The sequence below is a fragment of the Staurois parvus genome, unplaced genomic scaffold (genome assembly GCF_062004578.1).
Source record: "Staurois parvus isolate SC_StPar_1 unplaced genomic scaffold, SC_StPar_1.0 ptg000448l, whole genome shotgun sequence".
In the NCBI taxonomy this organism is placed as follows: domain Eukaryota; kingdom Metazoa; phylum Chordata; class Amphibia; order Anura; family Ranidae; genus Staurois; species Staurois parvus.
In genome coordinates, this window is record NW_028318244.1 from 3,381,864 (window position 1) to 3,407,045 (window position 25,182).

The 25,182-nt window shown below is 45.1% G+C and overlaps 1 long non-coding RNA gene across 1 annotated transcript in view; it reads left to right on the top strand.

Annotated features, from left to right (window-relative positions):
* The window catches only part of LOC149453547 (uncharacterized), an 85,297-nt gene that overhangs the window by 11,202 nt on the left and 48,913 nt on the right, over window positions 1-25,182 (top strand). The window contains exon 2 of the long non-coding RNA XR_016314668.1: window positions 15,094-15,200. This is a non-coding gene — a long non-coding RNA (uncharacterized LOC149453547). The remainder of the gene's footprint in view (window positions 1-15,093; window positions 15,201-25,182) is intronic.

A 25,182-nucleotide genomic window follows, 5' to 3' on the forward strand; every position in this document is an offset into this window, starting at 1 on the left:
GCACTCTGGGATTCTTCTTTACCTCATGCAGCATTCTGCGCTGTGCTCTTGCAGTCATTTTTACAGGACGACCACGCCTAGGGAGAGTAGCAACAGTGCTAAACGTTCTCCATTTGTAGACAGTCTGTCTTACCGTGGACGCATTGAACATCAAGGCTTTTGGAGATACTTTTGTAACCCTTTCCAGCTTCATGCAAGTCAACAATTCTTGATCGTAGGTCTTCTGAGAGCTCTTTTCTGCAAGGCATGGTTCACATCAGACAGTGCTTCTTGAAACCAGTAAACCCAAAACAGGTGTGTGTTTTTTAAGGGCAGGACAGCTGTCAGCAACACATCCAATATCATCACACTGATTGGAGTCAAGGTTGGTTCACTCCTGGCTCCAATTAGCTCTGGGAGAAGTCATTAAGCTAGGGCCTCACATACTTTTTCCTCCCTGAACTGTGAATGTTTACATGTTATGTGCAATTAAACCATGGCATCATCTAATGTTTGTGTAGTATTATGTTCAGCAGACTGTGTTCTTCTATTGTTGTGACTTAGATGACGTTCAGAGCACATTTTATGCCCAATTCATGCAAAACTCCATGTAATCCCAAGGGGTTCACATACTTTTTCTTGCAACTGTATGTATGTATGTATGTGTGTGTATATATATATATATATATATATATACACACACACAAATACAGTGTTATGTAAGAGTATTTTCCCCTTCCTGATTCTTTTTCTTTGCATATTTGTCACACTTAGATGATTTAGATCTTCAAATAAATTTTTTTATTACACAAAGATATCCTGAGTAGATACAAAATGCAGTTTTTAAATGAGAATTTCAATTAAGGGAAAAAAGCTGTCCAAACCTGCCTGGCCCTATGTGAATAAGTACTTGCCCCCTCCCTCCTTGCTAAATCATGAATGAACCGCATTTTGTATTAGTAAAATTATAATTATATATACGTTTATATATTAAGATTTGTTTGATGAGAATCATTAAGTGTGACAAATATGCAAAAAAAAAAAGAAATTCAGGAAGGTGCAAATACTTTTTCACAGTGCGGGGTGTGTGTGTGACTGTTTATACTCATGACATTGAAAGTATTCCAATACTTTTATCAGTTTGTTAATGTGACACACGTTAAAACGCCGTACATGGTAGAGTTGTCACATTTTTTTTGTTCTCTCATTCTGGGAAGGCTGCTAAAATGTAACTGAACTGATCAGAGCAATCTCTGACATAACGCCTCCTCACTGCCTGTCATTCGCCTCTGCAATGTGATTCATCACAGATCGCTCTTCAGAGGACTACCACAAGTATTAACGAGCCCCTGTGACTTTAGCTATCTAGTCAATGTATCCATGCAGTGCAAGAGAGCAAATTTAGCATGTAGCTCGACTGCCATCATGTGGCCATTTATCAGAAGGGCAGTGGAGCAACATGCTTAATTTCCTTTTTTTTTTTTTTTTTTTTTTTTATGTTAAAAGATGAATTTATTTTTTAATAAAGGATAAATTTATCTTTTAACAAAAAGCCCAATTTTTTGCAGGTAAAAAAACTTGCATTGATGATTTTTTGTTTCTGAGACCTCTAAAGCATTGCACCAGCGATCAGCAGATTGCTAAGCCATGCAGGACGCCTGCAGATCTGTCGGTGTATCTGTGTGCTCGTACCTCGTATGGGCAAGCAGATACATTCTGACAGGAAGACTCCATGAACTACCATAGCACCATGGTAGTCCATTGAGAACTACAAGCCGACAGATGCAAAGGCTTCTGGGACTTGTAGTTTTCTCCTTCACAGAATACTGTGAATGAGTAATGTGGCCGAGCAGGCTGAGCCCCACACGGCCAGGTTTTTGAAAAACGTTGTGACAGCTAGCGCGGGGAGAAGATCTCCCACTAACTGTCACAACGGGGAGTACGGGGGCCGGTCTGTATGTAACATGTTACATGTTACACCTTGGATGCACCACGGTTCTTTCATTAAAGTGCCTAGTGGTTTTGCTACGCTCTACCGCAACGTTGCAGTGTGAATGGACCATTAGAGGTTTGCCCAAGCTTTTTTAAAAATAAAATAACAAAAAAAACAGGAAACTATATTTCCCATAAATGCTATACTAATCGGGTAAGTTGGTGTACTGTGGTGCTTTTGTTTTTTCTTGGTGTGAATACACGCAGCGCAATGTCTGTCTGTGCTTGGTTAGTGAGTTCCATAGAGCTGCATAATAGAAGGATTCTGCAGTTGGGTTCACATTTATGTGCTGGTATATACAATACCATAAGGCACAGGCAAATATATTTATGTGCGTTGCAGTGCTGTGTAAATCTGAGAACTGGATAGAAAGGAATACAAATCCTTTGCCAGGCAAAACGGCTGCAATATATCTATTTCTTCTGTGTATTTAGCAATTTTCCTGAAGATCAGCTTTAACAGCAATCCAGGAGCGTTTTTTTTCCTTAGTTTCACTCCCCAAATAGTACTTTTCAAAGTAACAGCCAAGAAAGCCTTGTGCAGTCTGCAAAGATTGTCAAAGATTGGTTGGGCTGTTCTGGTTGCAAACAAGACCTTGGATGGTGTCAGGGTCATGGAGGAGAGAAGCTGCTCACTCTAGACATCCTTTGATTGTATTAGAGGTGATTAAAACAATACGTTGTGTTTGCGGTGAATAAAGAAAAATGGCACCCAGCCTATTGCTATGTGGGTACAATTACTTGCCATATTTAACCACTTCGCGCTGGCGCCCCCCTGCCCTTTAAGAGTTTCGGGAGGCGGGTGGAGTTTTAAGGTCATGTGACCGCTGTGATTCGCCGTCACGGCGGTCACATGATCGGAAAAGGTCCCGAACCGAAAGGGGAGATGGGAACCTTTCCGTGAGTCAAGGACGTATGTGCTGGGAGCGCGCAGGGCACACGCTCTCAGCACATGTGTATTTTGTAATTGCACGCAAATGTGCGGCTGCTCGACGTCAAGGCCCAGACGACGAGAGGCTGCATATTTGCATGCGCTCGGCGTCAAGGGTTTAAAGCAGGAAAGTAAAGTAAAAATGAGTAGCCCATTAAAAGATTAAAAAAAAAAACAGCAAGCTTTTGCTGTACTATTTGCCATCAGCCCAGAGATTTCCCATGCAGTACTTTTTTTTTTTCTTTACATTAGATGCCCTTAGTCTGATGGCCAGCATCATTCAACCCAATTTGTCTGAATCCAGGTCCTCCTAGACCCAGCCTGTGATTGGACAGTGAAAGGAGAAGCAGTATGGTGATGGTCATTTTGATCTCTCCTATCAGCATACAATAAGTGATTGGCTCCTTGTGCTTTTTATTCCTCTCACACTTCAGCTCTGCTGTACAGGGACTGCAGGAGTCTGACACCAGGACACATTCAGGTATTTGCACTGCTAGCCTTTACAAATTTCAGCTTTATTGTGGGTCTACCCAGTATTGCTATTGTTGATGTTTCCCATGACACTGAGACTTTTGAAAGGGAGGGGGGCAGAATGGTTAGCCTTAGCACCCTGGTACTGAGCAGCGAGGATGCTGCCATATTCAGTTACCCCCTAATTATACGTCGTTGTGGGGTGTTGGACAATGTCCTGTCCTGGGCTCTTTAAAGCTGTGTTCACCGGAGGAATTGTTATACTGTCCGAAGGGCCTGCCATTGTGTTGCACTTTGACACTGATGCTCTTCCTCTTTTTAATGTTGTTTGTCGTGCGTTATTTTTTTTTTTCTGCACATACACTGCATTGGCACTTATTCACTTCTGACTAGTAGGGTGTAGGTCCTTGGACTTGCCCTGAAAGTTTTGGGGGAGGGCACGTTGCCATTTGGTTAGGTTCTCGCTCTCCCTTTGGGGGAGCCCCACCTAGTACTTGGGTAGGCCTTGCTTCGTCAGGCCTCCCGAAGAAAAGGGTTCAGCTGGGTGGACCACGAGTACCCCAGTCCCTGTCAGGAGCCTTGCGCCCTGGGAGATCAGGGTAAGGGTTCTTTCTCTTAGAAGGAGGACCATGTGCACACTCTGTGCAATTTTTTGTTTGCTCACTTTTTCTTTTTACAGTTGATGCTTAGTTTTGAGTGTGCACACTGCATCTTTAGAAAAAAAAGACCCAGGAGCTCTGTGGGGTCTCCAGGAGTGTCATCTTTGAACAGTGATAATGTGGATTCTTTTATTAAAGGTACAGGTTCAGAGGCTCCAAACTAGAAAGCCCCCAATGATGGAAGGATTTAAAGGTGTTTTTTGGCTATTGTCCTATGTCCTGAGCCATCCAGAGTGGCCACATGGACCTGAATGTGTCTAGTGACCTGCACTGTCTAGTGCTGCTGAGAGCATGAATGAGGGGGTGGGGAGCCTGTTGAAAGACCCAGAATTAAAGGTGCATTAGTGGAGTTCTGCGCCCGCACATAGATATGTGCATGCCCTGACACAGTCTAATGCAGACAGTTGATGTAGGGAAGCACTCTGATTGGGACAATTTATGTAAGGGGGCACATTGATGAACACACCAGATGTGAGGGGGCAATAGTATAGTGTACCCAAAAATGCAGCACTAGCAGGATCAGCCCCGGCACCTGCCAGCACCTGTGTTAGTCCCTACGCTTAACCCCCCCCCTCCCCCAGCAAGTGCAGTGTCAGCAGATCACTGTCACTTGATACATTGCACACAAAGCCGCAATGTTTGCAGAATTAGGCCTGATCTCTGTTAGCACTTGCAGGTAAATTTTTTTGTAGTGGTTCAAGCAGTCCCTGACAGGCAGGTGCTCCTTTTCCCGTGAGTCACACTAGGTACCTATAAATTTAGTGATCAGTATGCTGTTACACAGTTAATATTTATGTTAATGTACATGAGAATTCATATAGTTTATTTTTTGTACCATTTCCTATGGACATTTCTATAGTTAGTTGTGCTGCCATCCAGTGGTCTTATTTGGTAATGCATTTGTTTTATATTGCCTCCCTGAGATCTATGACACAATTCCTTTGTATATGAAGCTCCTCCCTTCTTCTTGAGTTCAGCACTTCCTGTGTCATGGAGGCAGCTAACAGACCACATGTAACAGGGACACATGTATTCTGCATAGTACGCTACAGAAAGTATCATCTTTTGACCGCATAATACTGGAAACCATTCATTCTGCTGTATCCTGTTGTCACATGTACAGAATAAAGCAACTTCTGGATGAACACAGTATTGGTGAGTTCAAGCTATCTGATAAGGATTGTCCACAGGTATTATATCTGCTTATACAGGCTAGGCAGAGAGGTCTCACAAGGGATAAATCGCTATCACAACAATCTGAGTCAGAATAATCAGAATGTCCAATGAAAGGTACTCTAGTAAAGAGGCTTACAGTATTCTGAGAGCGAAGGGGAAGCCTCACTGACAGAATCAGGCTCAGAGTATGAACCTGTAGACAGCAGCGGCACCCTGACAGATAGCTCAAACGGTGGAGAAGAGGTCCCTGCTAAGGTTAGGCGTACCTGACCCCGTTCCCAGGTTGCTGAGATGTTACAATTGCAAGATGATTCCCAGATGCAGCTGAGTGCCGCTCTTCATTTTGGTGAACTGGCGAGCACCAGCGGCCTAGTACATCCTGGTCTTTTTCATACCAGCACTGCAGTATCACTTGGTGATGTGGCGAGTCCAGGGGCGGACTGGCAACTCATGGGGCCCCCGGGCAATAGGGGATCATGGGGCCCCTGTGTCCTTGCCCAAACTCAAAAAAGGTACCAGGGGCATCTCATGGGGCCCCCTACTGACCCTGGGCCCTCGAGCAGTGCCCGAGTTTCCAAATGGTCAGTCCGCCCTTGGGCGAGTCCCATAAGTGCAGTATAAGCTGGTGCGGTGGCGAGCACAAGTATTGTCCCGCAACCACCAAGAATTCTCACACAGGCTCGTAGAGCCCCTAGTATCCTTCCGGATGTGCTTGCATATCCCGATTGGCAGCCCACAGATTCTGCAGCACCCATACTTCCCACATTCACTGTCCAACCCAGAATCGCCAGGGCTTCCTCCAGCAGCTTGTAAATACCCGTCTTAGAGAGGAGAGATCCTGCTTGAAAAATGATGAATTACTTGCAGTGAAGTGGAAGGACAAATGGGATGTTTTCGTCCTTTCCTCCATTCACGCAGATACGGCCATCCAAATTTCCACGGTAGCTGGTGTTGTTGAGCAGCCCCTCTGTGTCCACAACTATAACCTCAACATGGAAGGTGTACTTCAATGACCAGATGATGAAGCCGTACTTAATTTTCCGTAAAGCCACACGCTGGTACAATAAAGTGTCTGTATATTTATTTCAATTGGCTCTGTACAACGCTTTTGTGCTTTACAAAGCAACTGGAAAAAGTGGATCCTTCCTAAAATTCCAGGAAGAGATCATCACGGCCCTTTTGTATCCAGAAGGTGCTGTGGCCCAAACTCCCAACCCAGATGCAGTGAGCCAGCTGCATGAGAGGCTTTTTTCACCCGGCGATCGGCTTTCATGTAAAAGCAATCCTAGTCGTTAATTAGCTGCAGGATTGCTTTTACAAGCAGCGGGAGGAGATGCCCCCCTCCCCCCCTTCTGCTGCCTTCCATGACTTTCTTGGGCAGTCCCGTGCCATTGGGGAACCTGAGAATGCAGCCAGCATTTCCGCCAGTTGACCATAGAGCTGATTGGAGACCTGAATGGGACCAATCATCGCTATATAGTCTAAAAAAACGGAAGCTACGAGCATTTCATCACTTCGGGTTCGCTGGATATAAACAGCGCCATTTGTAAATTGAAAAAGCATCTGATCACACCCATCTTGGTGAGATCAGATGATTTAAAGGCAGAGGAGATATCTAGAGTCTAAGAGACGCCAGATTTCACAGAAAAGAATACCTGTCACTGCCTATTGCTATCACAGGGGATATTTACATTCGCTGCGATAACAATAAAAATTACCCCAAAAAAATAAAAAATGAAAGGGACAGTGTAAAAATAATTTAAAAAATTAAAACTAAAAAAAAGAAAAAAAGCACCCTTGTCCCCCTGCACGTGCCTCACAGCGGCATACGCAAGCGTTGGCCCCGTGTCAGTATGTAAACAGTGGTTGCACTATGCATGTGAGGTATTGCCGTGAACATCAGATCGAGGGCAGAAATTCTAGCACTAGAGCTCCTGTGTAAATCTAAAATGGTACCCTTTAAAATGTCGCTGTAGTTTGTTGCTGTTGCACAGGCGTGCACAGTTTTAAAGTATGTAATGTTTGGTGTCTATTTACTCGGCATACCATCATATTTTATATTTTACCAAACAATTAGCCAATATATTGTGTTTTTGCGCATTAAAAGTAAAAAAGTGCATTTAAAAAAAAATATATACGTTTAAAAAATCGCTGTGCAAGTACTATGTGAAATAAGAAATTACAACACCCACCATTTTATTCTCTAGGGCCACTGCTTTAAAATAAATATAAAATGTTTGTTCAAAGTAGATTTCTAGCAAACTGGGTATCCATGTAAGCAAAAGCTATCAGAAAAGGCTTGGTCTGCAAGTGGTTAGAAGAGTCAGTGATGTGTGGCATAATATTCTAATGCTGGGCATAAAATGCCAAGATAACACCCCCCCCCCTTTGGAAAGTAGACACCCCAAATTATTTGCTGAGAGGCATGTTGAGTCAATAGAAGAATTTATTTTTCACCGCACGTTTTTGGAAAATGACAAAAAAAAAGTTTTGGAGTTTTATTACATAAAGTTGTCACTTAAATGATATATTGCTCACGCATGCCATGGGTAAATGTGGAATTACTCCCCAAAATACATTCTGCTACTTCTCATGAGTATGGGGGTACCACATGTGAGAGACGTTTTGGCAGTCTAGCCACACACAGGACCCCAAAATCCAATAAGCACCTTCAGGCTTTTAAAGGGCTTTATTTCCTCACTACACTTCCTGACTACCTATCACAGTTTCGGAGGCTCTGAAATGCCAGAATAGTACAAACTCCCCCAAATGACCCCTTTTTGGAAAGTAGACACCCCAAGGAATTTGATAAGAGGCATGGTGAGTATTTTGCAGATATTGTTTGTTGCCACACATTTTTGGAAAATAAAGAAAAAAAACGAAAACAAATCTTTTTTCTTTTCTTTTTTTATTTTTCAAAATTTTGCGAGAAAAAATGAGATTTGCAAAATACTCACCATGCCTCCTATTGTATTCCTTGGGGTGTCTACTTTCCAAAAAGGGGTCGTTTGGGGGGGGGGGGGGGGTTGGTGCTATCCTGGCATTTCAGGGCCTCCAAAACTGTGATAGGTAGTGAGGAAGTGAAATGATGAAGCTACGCACCGTCAGGCTTTCAAAGTGGTCGTTGGATTTCGGGCTCCTGTATGTGGCTAGGCTCCCAAATAGTCTCTCACATGTGGTACCCCCATACTGGGGAGAAGTAGCAGAATGTATTTTGGGGTATAATTCCACATATACCCATGGTATGTGTGAGCAATATATCATTCAAGTGACAACTTTGTGTAAAACAAAAAATGTTTTTGTCATTTCCCAAAAACTTGTGGTAAAAAAATAAAGCATTCCATGGACTCAACATGCCTCTCAGCAAATACTCTGGGGTGTTTACTTTCCAAAAAGGGGTCATTTGTGTGGGGATTGTGCTATTCTGGAATTTCAGAGCCTCGAAACTGTGATAGGTAGTGAGAAAGTGATTGAGGAATTTACGCACCACAAGGCTTTTAAGGTGGTTAGTGGATTCCAGGTGTCAAGGTCCTACCTTTTCTAGAGACTGTGCGGCTTCATGTATTGGCGTCCATCTTGGGTTTCTGCAGAGCATGGTGGGAGTCTTTTATGCCTTCAGGTCTGAGGTCCATCCCCCAGAGGGGTGTGGCTGAGTACATATAAGCCTGTGATCCGCACATGCTCTTTGCACTTGTGTCTTGTGTCTTTGTGTTGCTACAGCTCTGTGTATACTCTCGTGACTCTTCTGGTATCTGACTCGGCTTGTGACTAGACCCTTCTCTGCGTTTTCCTTTGATCTGACCTTCCGTTGCTGAACCCGGCCCATGACCTGTGATTCTTGTCTACTGTTTTGTACCGTTTTGTCCCGTTGTTGTCGACCCGGCCTGCCTGACTACGCTATTGTAATTTCCTACCAGCTACACGCCATTGGCAATGGCCATTACCGCAGCCGGGGTGTCTCGGGGGCCGTGACCTGGTTCCTGGCTGCGTCAAGTCCATCCCCACCATCAGGGGCCCTGGTGAAGGGCAGCCTTGGACTTAGACTCTGCGCCCTGAGGGACTTCGGTCTGTTAGTGGTGGTTGTCGTCAGTCAGTGCGTTACCCTGCCACTAGGTCTACCTGTCCGTTCCACAGCCCTGCCCTGACACCAGGCTCCTGTGTGCGGTTAGGCTGCTAAAACGTCTTACACATGTGGTACCCCCATACTCAGGAGAAGTAGAAGAATATATTTTGGGGTGTAATTCCAAATATACCCATGGCATGCGTGAGCAATATACCATTTAAACTACAACTTTGTGTAAAAAAAAAACAAAAACAATTGTCATTTTCCAAAAACTTGTGGAAAAAAAAAAAATCTTCCATGGACTCAACATGCCCATCAGCAGATAGCTTAGGGTGTCTACTTTCCAAAAAGGGGTCATTTGGGGGTGTTTGTACTGCCCTGGCATTTTAGCACCTCAAGAAATGTGATCGGCAGACAGCAAGTAAAAGCTGTGTAAATTCCTATCTATATACCGCCATTTGTAGACGCTATAACTTTCACACCAACTAATTATTATACACTTATTGGGATTTTTTTTTACCAAAGACATGTAGCAGAATACATTTTGGTCCAAATTTATAACGACTTTTGTGTTTATTGGATATTTTTTATGACAGAAATGAGAAAATATTGTTTTTTTTTTATAATTTCCAGTCTTTTTTTGTTCATGGTGCAAAAAAATAAAAAACCCAGAAGTGATCAAATACCACCAAAAGAAAGCTCTATTTGTGGGGAAAAATGAAATCTTCTGGAAGGCAAGTGTACATTCACCCATTGGACAGTATGAATTGTACACGGTGAAACATGGGTGAATGTTGGTCAAATAGCAGAATGAGTCTTCATTGACTGTGTGAGAAATAGGATGAATTGTACAGTAAGGCCTCGTTCACATGTGGTGATGACATGCATGCCCTGGGCAGGGCCGTGTTTTGCCACGATGATGTGAACCGGGGCTAATAACGTGTGAGGTATCATATATGAGCTCTAAAGAGGTATACCTGTATTGTGAGCTATAATGAGGTGCGAGGTATATTATGTGAAGCATATTGCGGTGCGAGGTTTATTATGTGAAGTATATTGAGGTGTGAGGTATGTTATGTGAAGTATATTGAGGTGCGAGGTATATTATGTGAAATATATTGAGGTGCGAGGTATATTATGTGAGGTATATTGAAGTGTGAGGTATATTATGTGAAGTATATTGAGGTGCGAGGTATATTATGTGAAGTATATTGAGGTGTGAGGTATGTTATGTGAAGTATATGGAGGTGCGAGGTATATTATGTGAAAAATATTGAGGTGCAAGGTATATTATGTGAGGTATATTGAAGTGTGAGGTATATTATGTGAAGTATATTGAGGTGCGAGGTATATTATGTGAAGTATATTGAGGTGCGAGGTATATTATGTGAAGTATATTGAGGTGTGAGGTATGTTATGTGAAGTATATTGAGGTGTGAGGTATGTTATGTGAAGTATATGGAGGTGCGAGGTATATTATGTGAAAAATATTGAGGTGCGAGGTATATTATGTGAGGTATTTTGAGGTGTGAGGTATATTATGTGAAGTATATTGAGGTGCGAGGTATATTATGTGAAGTAAATTGAGGCGCGAGATATAATATGTGAAGTATATTAAAGTGCGAGGTATATTATGTGAGGTATATTGAGGTGCGAGGTATATTATGTGAGGTATATTGAGGTGTGAGGTATATTATGTGAGGTATATTGAGGTGTGAGGTATATTATGTGAGGTGTATTGAGGTGTGAGGTATATTATGTGAGGTATATTGAGGTGTGAGGTATATTATGTGAGGTGTATTGAGGTGTGAGGTATATTATGTGAGGTATATTGAGTTGTGAGGTATATTATGTGAAGTATATTGAGTTGTGAGGTATATTATGTGAAGTATATTGAAGTGTGAGGTATATGTGGTACAATGAGGTGAGAGGTGTTGTATGGGGTATAATGAGGTGTGAGGTATTATATGGAGTACAATGAGGTGGGAGGTGTTATTTGAGGTATAATGAGGTGTGAGGTATAATTAGGTATAATGAGGTGTGAGGTATTATGTGAGGTATAATTAGGTATAATGAGGTGTGAGGTATTATGTGAGGTATAATTAGGTACAATGAGAAGTGAAGTATTATGTGAGGTACAATGAGGTGTGAGGTATAATGAGGTATTATATGGGGTACAATGAGGTGTGAGGTATAATGAGGTGTGTGGTGCAGTCAGTGCTGATATATCTTCTCTCCTATCAATTCCAATAGTGACATCCCCCATATTTAGCAGTCCAGCCCATAATATACAGGCCCAGCCCTCTGTGTAACCATGACAGCGGGAGGTTGGCGGCCATTTTGTCCCAATACAGAGGAGCAGTTGCTGGAGACTGGTGACTCCCCCGGATGGGGCTGGACATGGTGAGGGGTCTATTGTTACTTTATGGCATTATATGGTTCCAGGTGAGGAGAGATGGCGGCGCTCTGTGTGGCCTGTATACCTTACTGAGGGATTATCTCCTAGATTGTAAACTCAGAAGAGCAGGGCCCTCGAACCCCTCGTGTATTGTATTGTTACTGTCTTGTCTCATGTTCTGTCCCCCTCGCTACTGTACAGCGCTGAGCATACCCTTTGGCGCTATATAAATACTGTATAATAATAATATGGTATAGTGAGAAATGAGGTACAATGAGGTGTGAGGTATTATATTTAGTACAATGAGGTGTGAGGTACAATGAGGTGTGAGGTATTATATTGAGTACAATGAGGTGTGAGGTTTTATATGAGGTATAATGAGGTGTGAGGTATTATATGAGGTATAATTAGGTACAATGAGGTGTGAGGTATAATGAGGTGTGAGGTATTATATGGGGTACAATGAGGTGTGAGGTATTATGTGAGGTATAATGAGGTGTGAGGTATTATGTGAGGTATAATGAGGTGTGAGGTATTATGTGAGGTATAATGAGATGTGAGGTACAATGAGGTGTGAGGTATAATGAGGTATTATATGGGGTACAATGAGGTGTGAGGTATTATGTGAGGTACAATGAGGTGTGAGGTATAATGAGGTATTATATGGGGTACAGTGAGGTATAATGAGGTATGAGGTGCAGTCAGTGCTGATATATCTTCTCTCCTATCAGTTCCAATAGTGACATCCCCCATATTTAGCAGTCCAGCCCATAATATGCAGGCCCAGCCCTCTGTGTAACCATGACAGCGGGAGGTTGGCGGCCATTTTGTCCCAGTACAGAGGAGCAGTTGCTGGAGACTGGTGACTCCCCCGGATGGGGCTGGACATGGTGAGGGGTCTATTGTTACTTTATGGCATTATATGGTTCCAGGTGAGGAGAGATGGCGGCGCTCTGTGTGGCCTGTATACCTTACTGAGGGATTATCTCCTAGATTGTAAACTCAGAAGAGCAGGGCCCTCGAACCCCTCGTGTATTGTATTGTTACTGTCTTGTCTCATGTACTGTCCCCACTATAATGTACAGCGCTGAGCAAACCTTTTTAGTGCTATATAAATACTGTATAATAATAATATGGTATAGTGAGAAATGAGGTACAATGAGGTGTGAGGTATAATGAGGTGTGAGGTATAAAGAGGTGTGAGGTATAAAGAGGTGTGAGGTATAATGAGGTGTGATGTATAATGAGGTGTGAGGTATTATGTGAGGTATAAAGAGGTGTGAGGTATAGTGAGGTGTGAGGTATTATGTGAGGTATAAAGAGGTGTGAGGTATAATGAGGTGTGAGGTATTATGTGAGGTATAAAGAGGTGTGAGGTATTATGTGAGGTATAAAGAGGTGTGAGGTATTATGTGAGGTATAATGAGGTGTGAGGTATTATGTGAGGTATAATGAAGTGTGAGGTATTATATGAGGTATAATTAGGTACAATGAGGTGTGAGGTATTGTGTGTGAGGTATTATATGTGGTACAATGAGGTGTGAGGTATTATATGAGGTACAATGAGGTGTGAAGTATTGTGTGTGAGGTATTATATGTGGTACAATGAGGTGTGAGGTATTATATGTGAGGTATAATGAGGTGGAAGGTATTATATGTGGTACAATGAGGTGTGAGGTATAATGAGGTGGAAAGTATTATATGAGGTGTGAGGTATAATGAGATGTTCTCACAGGGCTATAATCTGATATAGCGAGGTATGAGGTGTGAGGTATAATGAGGTGGAAGGTATATGTGGTACAATGAGGTGTGAGGTATAATGAGATGTTCTCACTGGGCTATAATCTGATATAGTGAGGTATGAGGTGTGAGGCATGATGACATATATGGTGCAGTCAGTACTGAGGTACATCCCCTCTCCTGGTGACGCCCCAATATTTAGTAGTCCGGCCCATACATACAGGCCCAGTGGGAACCCTCTTGTGTAACTATGACAATAGGAGGTTGGCAGCCATTTTGTTGTAGTACAGAGAGTCTGTTGCTGGAGACAGGTTGTCCCCTGGGACGGGCACTTGGTGTGGGTTTCTCATTGTTGTATGGCATTATATGATGATTATTCATTGGTAAGCAGTGAGAAGGAGCGATGTCAGCGCTGTGTGTGGCCTGTATATCTTTGGGAGGTATTATACGGTATAGTGAGGTGTGAGGTATCATGGCGTGTGCTGTGCAGTCAGTACTGTGGTATATCCTGTCTCCTATCAATAACAATGGAGACATCTTCATGTTTAGCGGTCAGGCCAGTAACATACAGGCCCAGTGTGAGCCCTCTTTGTAACCATGGCAACAAAAGTGTGACAGCCATTTTGTTGTAGTACAGAGGAGCAGTTACTGTTTGTTCCTTGGAATGGGACTGGACAGGGTATGGGATTATTATTATTTTATGGCCTTCTATAATCATCATTCAGAAGAGGTGTGAGCGCTCCACATGGACTGTATATCTCCTATGGCTCTGCACCGCAATGATGCGACTCCAGTTCATGTACACAAAGCCTCCAAGGTGAAAAGCAGTCTCTTGTCACAGTTCTGAAGTCTCCAATAGCAACCCCAAGATACTCAAGTGCTCCACGGGTCACCATCTACACCTGGGGTAGGCAACCTGCGGCTCTCTAGCTGTTGTACTACATTTCCCATAAGACATTGCAAAATTGACAGTTACAGCTATGACTTGTAGAGGCATGATGGAACTTGTTGGAGGATGCCTGCTCCGGATGTTTGAGAGCTCCTGTGATGGTGGGTGTGAGCAGTAACGGCTGGAAGTGTCTTAGCAACATCCTAGCAACAGGAAAGGATGGGATGATGCCATCTCTGGGAGTTTTTCAACCAGGCTTCAGTAGTGGCCTACACCTGTAGCAAGGCTGAAGCATAGCATATTGCATGGCTGTCCCATTCGCCTACGTAGCAACAGTACATGGTACACGTGAGCTGCATTCCAAGCAGCAGAGCCACTACCACAGATATTCCAGTTGTACTTGGTGTACCGGATGTGCTTCAGCAAGAGTTCCATGTGTTCGTATGTTTCCTTCATGTGTGCAGCATAGCCAACAGGGTATGCAAATGACAAAAACAGAAGATTTGTATAAAGCTGTATGTGATAGGTTTACCATTTGCGGACCAGCAATGTACCTGTATGTCGCTGTCCGCGCTGCCAATCTCTACTTGCGATCCGGAGCTTTCTGATCATGTGACCGCTGTGACAGCCAATCATCGTGGTCACATGATTAGAAGCCTCTTAAAGAGCCAGGAGGCGCCTGCGTTAAGGGGTTAAAGCTGAGGAGCGCTGGGCTTCCCAGGAACTTTTTCCATAAGCAGTATACAGTATTTGCCCACTATGGCATGCTTACCTTGTGCATTTTTTTTCTTCCAGCAGAGAAGAGGCCGTGGTTCCCCACTGACGCTCAGATTCATAAAGTGCAAGTCACCGTATAGAGCACAAGTCTTGAAGCTGGCGGAGTGCTGAGCACATCAGTTATGGTGAGTTTCTAGATTTATCATTGGACTTGATGATACTTGATGATACTGTGGCTTGATGAAACTGTCATCCCATAATATGTGACATCTGTGTAGTGATTGCATGGGGCTTCTGTGTGCCATCTCTAATGTTTTAGTCCACATTCTATAAAGTGAAGAGAAATGTAATATATTGCAGCTTGCCAGTCCATAGATGTGGTGGCTCCACTAGTTTTCTTTATGTAGCCGGACATCACAAATGGGGTTGTGATAGAAATTTATATTTCTAATTATTTTATCCAGTTGACACCAATGATGGGGTTTGTTTTATCCTTCTGGCACCAGCAATCTGAGACGTATTTTGAACCTTTGACACTGATATAGGCCCTATTTTACTCCAGTGACACCAGTGATGGAGCTTTTTTTTCCTAATGACACCAATAATATAGTTATTTTAGTGCTGGTTCACACTGATGTGGTGCGGGATTTGCAGGGAATTATTTTAATTTCCCGCACCACATCAGAGTCACACTCCGTTTATGCGAACCACTGCAGGTGTCTGTGTTAAAGTGTTACTAAACCCACAACAGTAAAATCAGTCTGTATATGCAGTAAAGTATGCTGGTTATACTCACTGTGGAACTTAAGGGGTTAATCCTCCACATTGTTTAAAAAGTCTCTTTGATCCTGTCTTCTCTCATCCTCCCCTTCTCCCACTACCCCCAAAACATCTTCTGATAGTACAAAGCCCTAGGAGACGCTCTGCACATGCTCCACAGAGCATTGCTAGAGAGTTTTTGTTTTTGGGAGGGTGCATGTGATCGGCACAAGGCCAATCAGCACTGTGCAGACAGAGGGTCAAAGGTCATTGTTGTAGCCCCTGGCTATCAGTCATGTAGCCTCATAAGACAGTGAGAGGAGAATGTAAACTCCTACTACAAGATTACCAGTGCTCAGCTGGATGCTGATAGAAGTCACAAGACCGCTCTAAATGCTGTTGAGTAAACGTATTTAGCAGTTTATTTTTACTAAAATTATTGCATTTCCATGTTCAGTGTACTGTGGGAGACCAGGTATAGTGAATGCAGGGTCCGGGGTTTAGCAACATATTAAGTGAACGACACCCCAAAAAGGTTTGCAGGTTCGGGTGAGTCAGATCACATAGTTGTGAACACCCATGAGTCCTGATTTCAGTGCAAAAAAAAAAGGTATGCACCTTTCCTGCGGGAAAGACTGCAAAGAATGGCATGTGATTTGAACAGGAATACAGTGCGATTCCTGTCCGAATCACATGCGGTTTCCCACACTGCAATAGTGTGAACCGGTCCTTAAACTATGGAGCAGATTGAGGAGTATCAGAGAGAAGAGGTACATCCTCTGCACTTGTTTGTGGGTCAAATTGGCATCTATATCCCTTTCCCTGTTCCCTTTTAGATATTAAATGGAGATGTAAATATTTTAGGGTTTATCATAATAGGGATCCTACATCTTTAAAATCCTGTGGGATAGATAGGATGGATGCCCCATGGAGAGGGGGTGATATGGTTAAAAGTATTTCTCAAAATTAAACAAAATGGATCTACCAGATGGGGACTTTGATCCCTAAAGGGTTAAACGCAGAGATTGACATTAATTGTTATTTATCTAACTGGTAGCTTTATCTGAGTGAAATTTAATTGTTTTGGGTGGGTATATATATAGAGGGAACAATATTTATTTATACTGATTTTGATTTAATTTTACATTTTTATTTTTTTATTTTATTTTTAATTTTATTTTCTTATTTTATTTTATTTTTTCTTTATTTTAGTTTTATGTTTAATTTTATTTTTATATTCTCTTAAATTTTTTTTTTTTTTTTTATGTTTTTATCTTTTGTGGTATTTGTTTCCTCAATATGTATATTTACACATCCATACTATAATGTATATTATATATTTACATTTTATTTCTTTTTTAATTTTGATTTTCCTCTTTACATATGTAATCATTTTTTGTGATATGTTTTTAAGTTCATTTGCATGTCTCGGGTCTCCTTATGAGTTTGGGCATGGTTAGTTCAAGTTTATAATAAAGTTTTGTGGGGTTGAACTAACGAGTAGATAGAGATCTGAGCTATTCAATTTGATATCTCTTTGAAGCAGTGTTTCTCAACTCCAGTCCTCATGGACTCCCAACAGGTCATGTTTTCAGGATTTCCCTCAGATGAAACAGCTGTGGTAATTACTAAGGCAGTGAAACTGATCAAATCACCTGTGCAAAATAATGGAAATCCTGAAAACATGACCTGTTGGGGGTCCATGAGAACTGGAGTTGAGAAACACTGCTTTGAAGGAATCTCACAGGGTATGAGCAAGGGATGACAGCTAGTAGTTTACATATTTGTCTTTATTGACCTGTGGAAGAGAAGGGGAGGGACCTTTTATTGCTATTTAAGCGGCCTGAGACTGGAGGTGTGTGTCTTGAGAACGCCCTGTGGGTGGGGCAAAACGTGTCGACGCACTTCCGGTCTGCTGCCCTGACGTCCTGCGTCACTTCCGGTGAGTGGAACGCACGCCAAGCGGTGTGTTCCAAGCGACCATCTTTGGAGCTGTATCCTGTCATCCCTTGCTACAAGCAGGCTGTGAGGTCTCTGGTATGAGATGTGGAAGTAGTGGAACTCATTTGGGGCAATGGAGGCAATAAAATAGATGTTTTTATTCATCTTCACAAATGTGAGTGGTCTGGCAATTTTTACCAATATTGCATTTTTTACTAGCAGTATTACACTTTTATATATTTTTTCCCTTGCACTGCTGTGGAGTTTGGTGAGAGGAGAAGGTAGGAGCGAGTGGGAGAAAATACCTTATATCCTATATGGTGGGAAGGAGCCCTGAAAGCTTATAAAGGGGGTCTAGGAGTCCATAACATCATAATAGGCGCAATACTCACCATCATCTGGTGAGTGCGGTTGATGTTGGTTTTTCACTGGTGATTGGTGGAAGCATCATTTTGCTTGGATATTTGTTTTTTCACAATTGATTGGGGAGAAAGGACTTTTTCTTTTATTTGGACACTGTAATATGAATGATATTTTTTTAAAAAGGAATTTTTTTTTGAAAGGTCACTTTTAGAGATGAGCGAATTATTCAAAAATTCGATTCGGCTGATTCGCCAAATTCGCGGAATAAATTTGATTCGAGTCGAATATATTCGCTGCGAATTTAACTTATAAAAAGGGTGTTTCTAGGCTTCAGAGAGCCTTTATATTAGTGCAGAACACTGTACCTTTAATTTAAATGCCCTTGGAGTCTGCTGGGGAAGAGAAATAATACTGTCAGTCAGTATGACATGCAGATGAGTGCCGTCGATCTTAGAATCACCGCACACTTCACTCATTTGGGCAGTCACGGGGCCAAAACCAGAGTGTGGAGCCACAGTGTGGCGGTGGAGGTAGCAGCAATGGGAGGCCATACAGCACCCTATGACAAAATGGAACCCACCAGCAGTGTGAGGAGACCTGAAAGTGGCACATGGCAGAGTGTGGCGATGGAGACAGCAGCAATGGGAGGCCGTACAGGGACCCATGACACACTCTGGACCTGGCAGCAGCATGAGGAGGCGGTACAGGGGCCCATGACAGATTACGGGCCTGGCAGCAGCATGAGGAGTCGGTACTGGGGCCCATGGCAGATTACGGGCCTGGCAGCAGCATGAGGAGGCGGTACAGGGGCCCATGGCAGAGTGGCGGAGCGTAAGCAGCTAAAATTGAAGGCCATACAGAGGCCTATGTTAAAAAGTCCCCCCAGCAGCAGCGTGGGGAGACGACTATCAAGAGTCCAATGGCAGAGTGGCGGAGCAGAAGCAGCTTCAATTGAAGGCCATACACAGGCCTAGGTTTAAAAGTCCCTCACAGTTAATTCCAATAACGAACTCTACTCCTCCGTGCAATCTACTTACGAGACCCTGGGCAGGTCTGGGTCCAATTTGTGGTAGAGACTGGTTTTGTTCAGCCATGCTTGAGCGAGTAATAACAGGTCTGTGCTGCCCTTTGGTGTCTGGCTTAATGCGCACAACACTGAACGTCCCAGCGTTTGTCAACGATTTGACGTTAAGTGATGCAAACCCGCTGAACCACGTTCATGAGGAGCCGGTACAGGGGGCCATGAATCAGTATGGACCTGGCAGCAGCGTGAGCAGACGACAGAGGCACATGGCGCAGGGTGGCGGTGGAGGCAGCAGTATTCGGAAGCCATACACAGGCCTAGGTTAAAAAGCGGAAGCCGTCAGCAGCGTGAGCAGACGACAGAGACACATGGCGCAGGGTGGCGGTGGATGCAGCAGTATTCGGAAGCCAAACACAGGCCTCGGTTAAAAAGCGGAAGCCGTCAGCAGCGTGAGCAGACGACAGAGGCACATGGCGCAGGGTGGCGGTGGAGGCAGCAGCAATGGAAGGCCATACAGCACCCTATCACAAAATGGAACCCACCAACAGTGTAAGGAGACCTGAAAGTGGCACATGGCAGAGTCTGGCGATGAAGTCAGCAGCAATGGGAGGCCGTACAGGGACCCATGACACACTCTGGACCTGGCAGCAGCAAGAGGAGGCGGTACAGGGGCCCATGGCAGAGTGGCGAAGCGTAAGCAGCTTAAATTGAAGGCCATACAGAGGCCTATGTTAAAAATAACATGTTTGGGGCATGATTCATGGCGGATTTAGTCAGTTGTGTCAGGAACTGGTGGTTTGAAATCCAGACTAATCCACGCCTGATTCATTTTCACAAACGTGAGTCTCTCAACACTTTGGGTGGACAGTCGTGTCCTCCGCGGAGTTACAATACCTCCTGCCGCACTAAACACGCGCTCCGATGCCACGCTACTGGCCGGGCATGACAGCCTTTCAAGGGCAAATTCAGCTAGTTGGGGCCAAAGGTCAAGTTTCGTTGCCCAGTAGTCAAGGGGATTGTCTACCTCGGTTGGCAGGGTGCTGTCCAAGTAGGCCCAAGCCTGTTGTTTGAGGTCCTGCTCCAGGTCCACCTGATGCTGCTGCTGCTGCGGCTGGTTAGTAGTTTCCTCACTGCGCTGGTGAAGAAAGCTACTCATCATCGACTGCAGACTGAGGCAGCCGCTGCTGGTGGAGCTGCCACTGCTCCTACCACCCCACCCCTCCCCTGCTGCCATGGCAGCGGAACGCGAGCGCACAGGGCCCACAGTGTCTGAGGATGGACGTTGGCGCAGAAAGGCAGAGACCAACTGACTACATAGGTGGTTTTTATAGTACTTTATTTTGGCCTCCCTCTCAGCAGGTGTGAAAAAGGCCACCATTTTTGTACGGTAGCGAGGGTGCAACAAGGTGGACAGCCAAAAGTAATCCCTCTGTCTGATGGTTATTATTCGGCTGTCGCTACGCAAGCAACCGAGCATGCTATGGGCCATTTGTGCTAAGGAATGCGAGGGACTCCCTGCCTCCATCTCCACAGCATACTGCCACGGTGCGTCTGGGTCCTCTGTCTCCTCCTCCTCCTCTACCAGATGCTCCTGCTCCTCCACTCCTGTCCGCTGAGTGGAAAAACCACCCATTTCACTCAATAATTCCTGAGCACCAATGTCCTCCTCTACCTCCTCCTCTTCTTCCTGTCCTGCCCCCACAGGGGTCATGTGGCGTTGAGATCTGTGCGCCACGTCTACCGCACCCTGACCAGCCATTGTTAACAGCATTTGTTCCAGGACGTGCAACAGAGGAATGACGTCGTTCATCCCATAGTCCTGCCGACTCACGAATAGCGTGGCCTCCTCAAAGGGCCTGAGCAAGCGGCAGGTGTCACGCATGAGCTGCCAATGGCTGACATCTAAGTTACACAGGGGAGTACCTTTATCCGCTTGTAACATCAGGAAATCGGTGATGGCCTTTCGCTGTTCGTAAAGGCGGTTTAACATATGTAGGGTTGAATTCCACCTTGTTGCAACGTCGCAGATCAGGCGATGCTGTGCAATTCCGTTCTGCCGCTGCAGTTCAAGGAGGGTGTGCTTTGCGGTGTAGGAATGGCTGAAATGCATGCAAAGTTTACGTGACATTTTAAGGATGTCTTGCAGTGGGATGGTGGATTTTAGGAACCGCTTGACAACCAGATTGAACACGTGAGCCATGCATGGCGCATGGCACAACCTTCCTTGACGCAGAGCAGACACCATGTTCTTTCCGTTGTCGGTCAACATGGTTCCGATTTTCAGTTTGCGCGGAGACAGCCATCTGTCGATTTCTCTGTTCATTACACTCAGAAGTTCCTCCCCTGTGTGACTACGTTCGCCAAGGCATACCAGGTGCAGCACAGCGTGACACCGTTGCGCCCTGCACATGTGATATGCCGGTCGGGTAATGGGACTTGGCACGGGGGTGGCGGCTGAGCACACGGCGGAAGAAGAGGTGGTAGAGGCGGACATCTTTGCTGGACCAAGGACGTGCAAACGTGGAGGCAAAAGCGGCGTGACCCTTCCAAGTTGCTGGTGCGGCTGTGACGGCACCACGTTCACCCAGTGGGCCGTAAATGACATGTACTGTCCCTGACCGTAGTTACAGCTCCACACGTCGGCGCTGCCGTGCACTTTGGCAGAGACCGACATGCTCAAAGACTGGCCCACCATCTCTTCTACATGTGAATGCAGGGCTGGCACTGCCTTTTTGGCGAAGAAATGCCGGCTTGGCACTCTCCACCGCGGCTCGGCACAAGCCATCATTTCTCGGAAAGGTGCTGAGTCCACCACTTGGAAAGGGAGGGACTGCAGCACCAGCGACTTGGACAGGAGGACGTTCAGCTTCTGCACCGTCGGGTGCGTGCTCGCAAACTGTTGTCTCTTGGAAACGGATTCCAAGAAAGACTGCTGACGGAATCCGTGAAGAGGAGTAGCAGGAGAAGGAGCATTTGAACGAGCGGAAGATGCCAACGAGCGACAACTCCCCTCAGCAGAGGTGTTGGAGCCTTGACTGGCTGATAGAGGGCGATTGACGTCGGGTGACGGAGCAAGTAACGGAGCGGGTGATGGAGCGGGGGCTGGGGCAGGCAGAACCGCCGTATCTTTATCACGGTTTTCCCAGGCCACCGAATGGCGACGCTGCATATGCTGACGCAACGCTGTAGTCCCAACATGGGCCCCCTGGCCACGCTTGACTTTCTGGCCACATAGTCGACATACGGCTACGTTTACTTCCTCGGGCGGCTTGACGAAAAATTGCCACACCGCCGAGTAGGAAACTTTGCCCCCGCTACTCCTCACTGGCTGACTGCTACTTCCTCCGTGCACACCGGCACCACTACTGGCCGTGGTGGTAGGCTGCAGTGGAGCTGGTGCTCTACTCCGTGGCCGTTTGCCTCCACTGACACTGCTGCGACCCTGCTGCCTCCTGGGCAACCCACCGACTGTTTTGCTCGCTGGCAAGCTGGCACCCTCTTCTCCTGATGATGCGGAAGCAATAGCCTGATGACGACGAGGCTGCCAAGTGCGATCAGCCTCATCATCATCAATTAGGGTCTCCGCGTCACTACTAGCCCCCTCGGCTGCGTGTGGGTCAGGAGACAGACCTGTCTCTAGACCGGCTACCGAGCCACTCTCCTCGCCAGTACTTCTTCGCCTGGCTGCTGAAGAGGCGGATGTCTCCCCCCGTTCCTGACCGCCCTCTGTTAGCTCTTCCTCACTGTACAGTGGGGCTGAGCCCACAGCATGCGATACTTCGCTTGGTGAGGGAACACCAAAGGACAGGGGCAGGTAGAGGACACGTGATTTCAGTGGGCTTGCTCCCGGGCCATGCCAACTAACGGTTGTGTCTGACGTACCCACCGACCGTTGGCTGTAGGTGTCAGAGGTGACCTGGGAAGAGGAAGACGACCGAGTCAACCAATCGATGACGGCAGGGTTGTCGGTGGAGACACGACCGCTGGATGACACCGGGAGCACTGGCCTCTGGCTGCGACTAGTGCTGCCTCGACCCCTTCCTCTGCTGCCACGTCTGCTCGCTCCTGAAACATTGCCTCCTCTGCCACTCCTCTGCGTGTTGTCTAACATACTCTTTAATTCAATAAGCACCCCAAAAATAAAACCGGATTTAACTCTTTGAACGTACAATAGTGGTTGTGAAGCAGAAAGTCAGTTTATTTTGCACAATCGGTCAATTGCAGCTTGCCGTTGGCTGGAAACTGTACGTTTATGTCACTGGAATGCACTAATCACCCAAAAAATATTACCGCCACCCGGCGTGTAAATGGATCTAACTCTTTGAACGTACAATAGTGGTTGTGAAGCAGAAAGTCAGTTTATTGTACACAATCGGTCAATTGCAGCTTGCCGTTGGCTGGAAACTGTACGTTTGTGTCACTGGAATGCACTAATCACCGAAAAAATATTACCGCCAGCCGGCGTGTAAATGGATTTAACTCTTTGAACGTACAATAGTGGTTGTGAAGCAGAAAGTCAGTTTATTTTGCACAATCGGCAAACTGCAGCACCAACTGTGCACGACAGCCACCAAAACAAAAAAGGGTGTATGTCACTTTAAATTTTCGATTCTTTGATAGCTGTGGCCCTGAGTAACGATTCTGTGTCCCTGAGTAACGATTCTGTGTCCCTGAGTAACGATTCTGTGTCCCTGAGTAACGATTCTGTGTCCCTGAGTAACGATTCTGTGTCCCTGAGTAACGATTCTGTGGCCCTAAAGTCTCTGTGGCCCTAACTCTGTCCCTTAATACAGACAGGTCTGTCTCTCTTGAATGACCGGAGGCTAATGGAGAATTCTAAGATGGCCGCGATTTATAGCTCCACCATTACACAGTGCTGGCTGGCTGGCTGCTGATTGGCTAATGCGATCACATGTCATGAATGAATGCATTATGGGTCAGCGCGCCTTCCCAGAGATCCCCGCTCCGTCGCCACACATGTCGCCGCCATTTTTGGGAAAATTCGATTCGTGCATCCGAAGTTAGCTAATTTTCGGATTCGTCGCGAATCGAATTTTTCCCAATCTTCGAAACGAATTCCACTTCGTCATGTTCGATTCGCTCATCTCTAGTCACTTTAAATAATTTGAAAATCTCATATGTTTATTGATTTTTACTCTATATTTAAGGCATTGTTTGAGGTGTTGATTTGCGCTTGATTTTGTTTGTTTTTTTTTTGTTTTTTTATTAACCACTTGAGCCCCAGAGGATTTACCCCCCTTAATGACCAGGCCTTTTTTTGCTGTTTGGCGCTGCACTAATTCAAATGATAATTGCGCGGTCATGCAATGCTGTACCCAAACAAAATTTACGTCCTTTTTTTCCCACAAACAGAGCTTTCTTTTGGTGGTATTTGATCACCTGTGCGCTTTTTATTTTTTGCGCTATAAACAAAAAAACCACAAAAATTTTGAAAAAAAACAATATTTTCTACTTTCAGCTATAAAAAATATATCGTAAACTCAAAGTTAGTCATAAATTTAAGCCAAAATGTATTCTGCTACATGTTTTTGGTAAAAAAAATCCCGTGCATTAGCGGGCAAACTGGCGCTATCTAGGAGGGGCGCTAACACTATCGGAAGTCACCAGTGACACTAATACAGTGATCAGTAAAAATCTGTTCACTGTAATCAATGACACTGGTGACAGGGCAGTGAAGGGGTTAACTGGGGGGGGGAGGGGGACGATCAAGGGGTTAAATGGGATTTCTGGTGCACTAGCGGGCAAACTGGCGCTATCTGGGAGGGGCGCTAACACTATCGGAAGTCGCCAGCGACACTGATACAGTGATCAGTAAAAATTGGTTCACTGATCAGTGACACTGGTGACAGGGCAGTGAAGGGGTTAACTGGAGGGGGGGGGGTGATCAAGGGGTTAAACGGGATTACTGGTGTACTGGCGGGCAAACTGGCCCTATCTGGGAGGGGCGCTAACACTATCGGAAGTCGCCAGCGACACTGATACAGTGATCAGTAAAAATTGGTTCACTGATCAGTGACACTGGTGACAGGGCAGTGAAGGGGTTAACTGGGGGGGGGGGA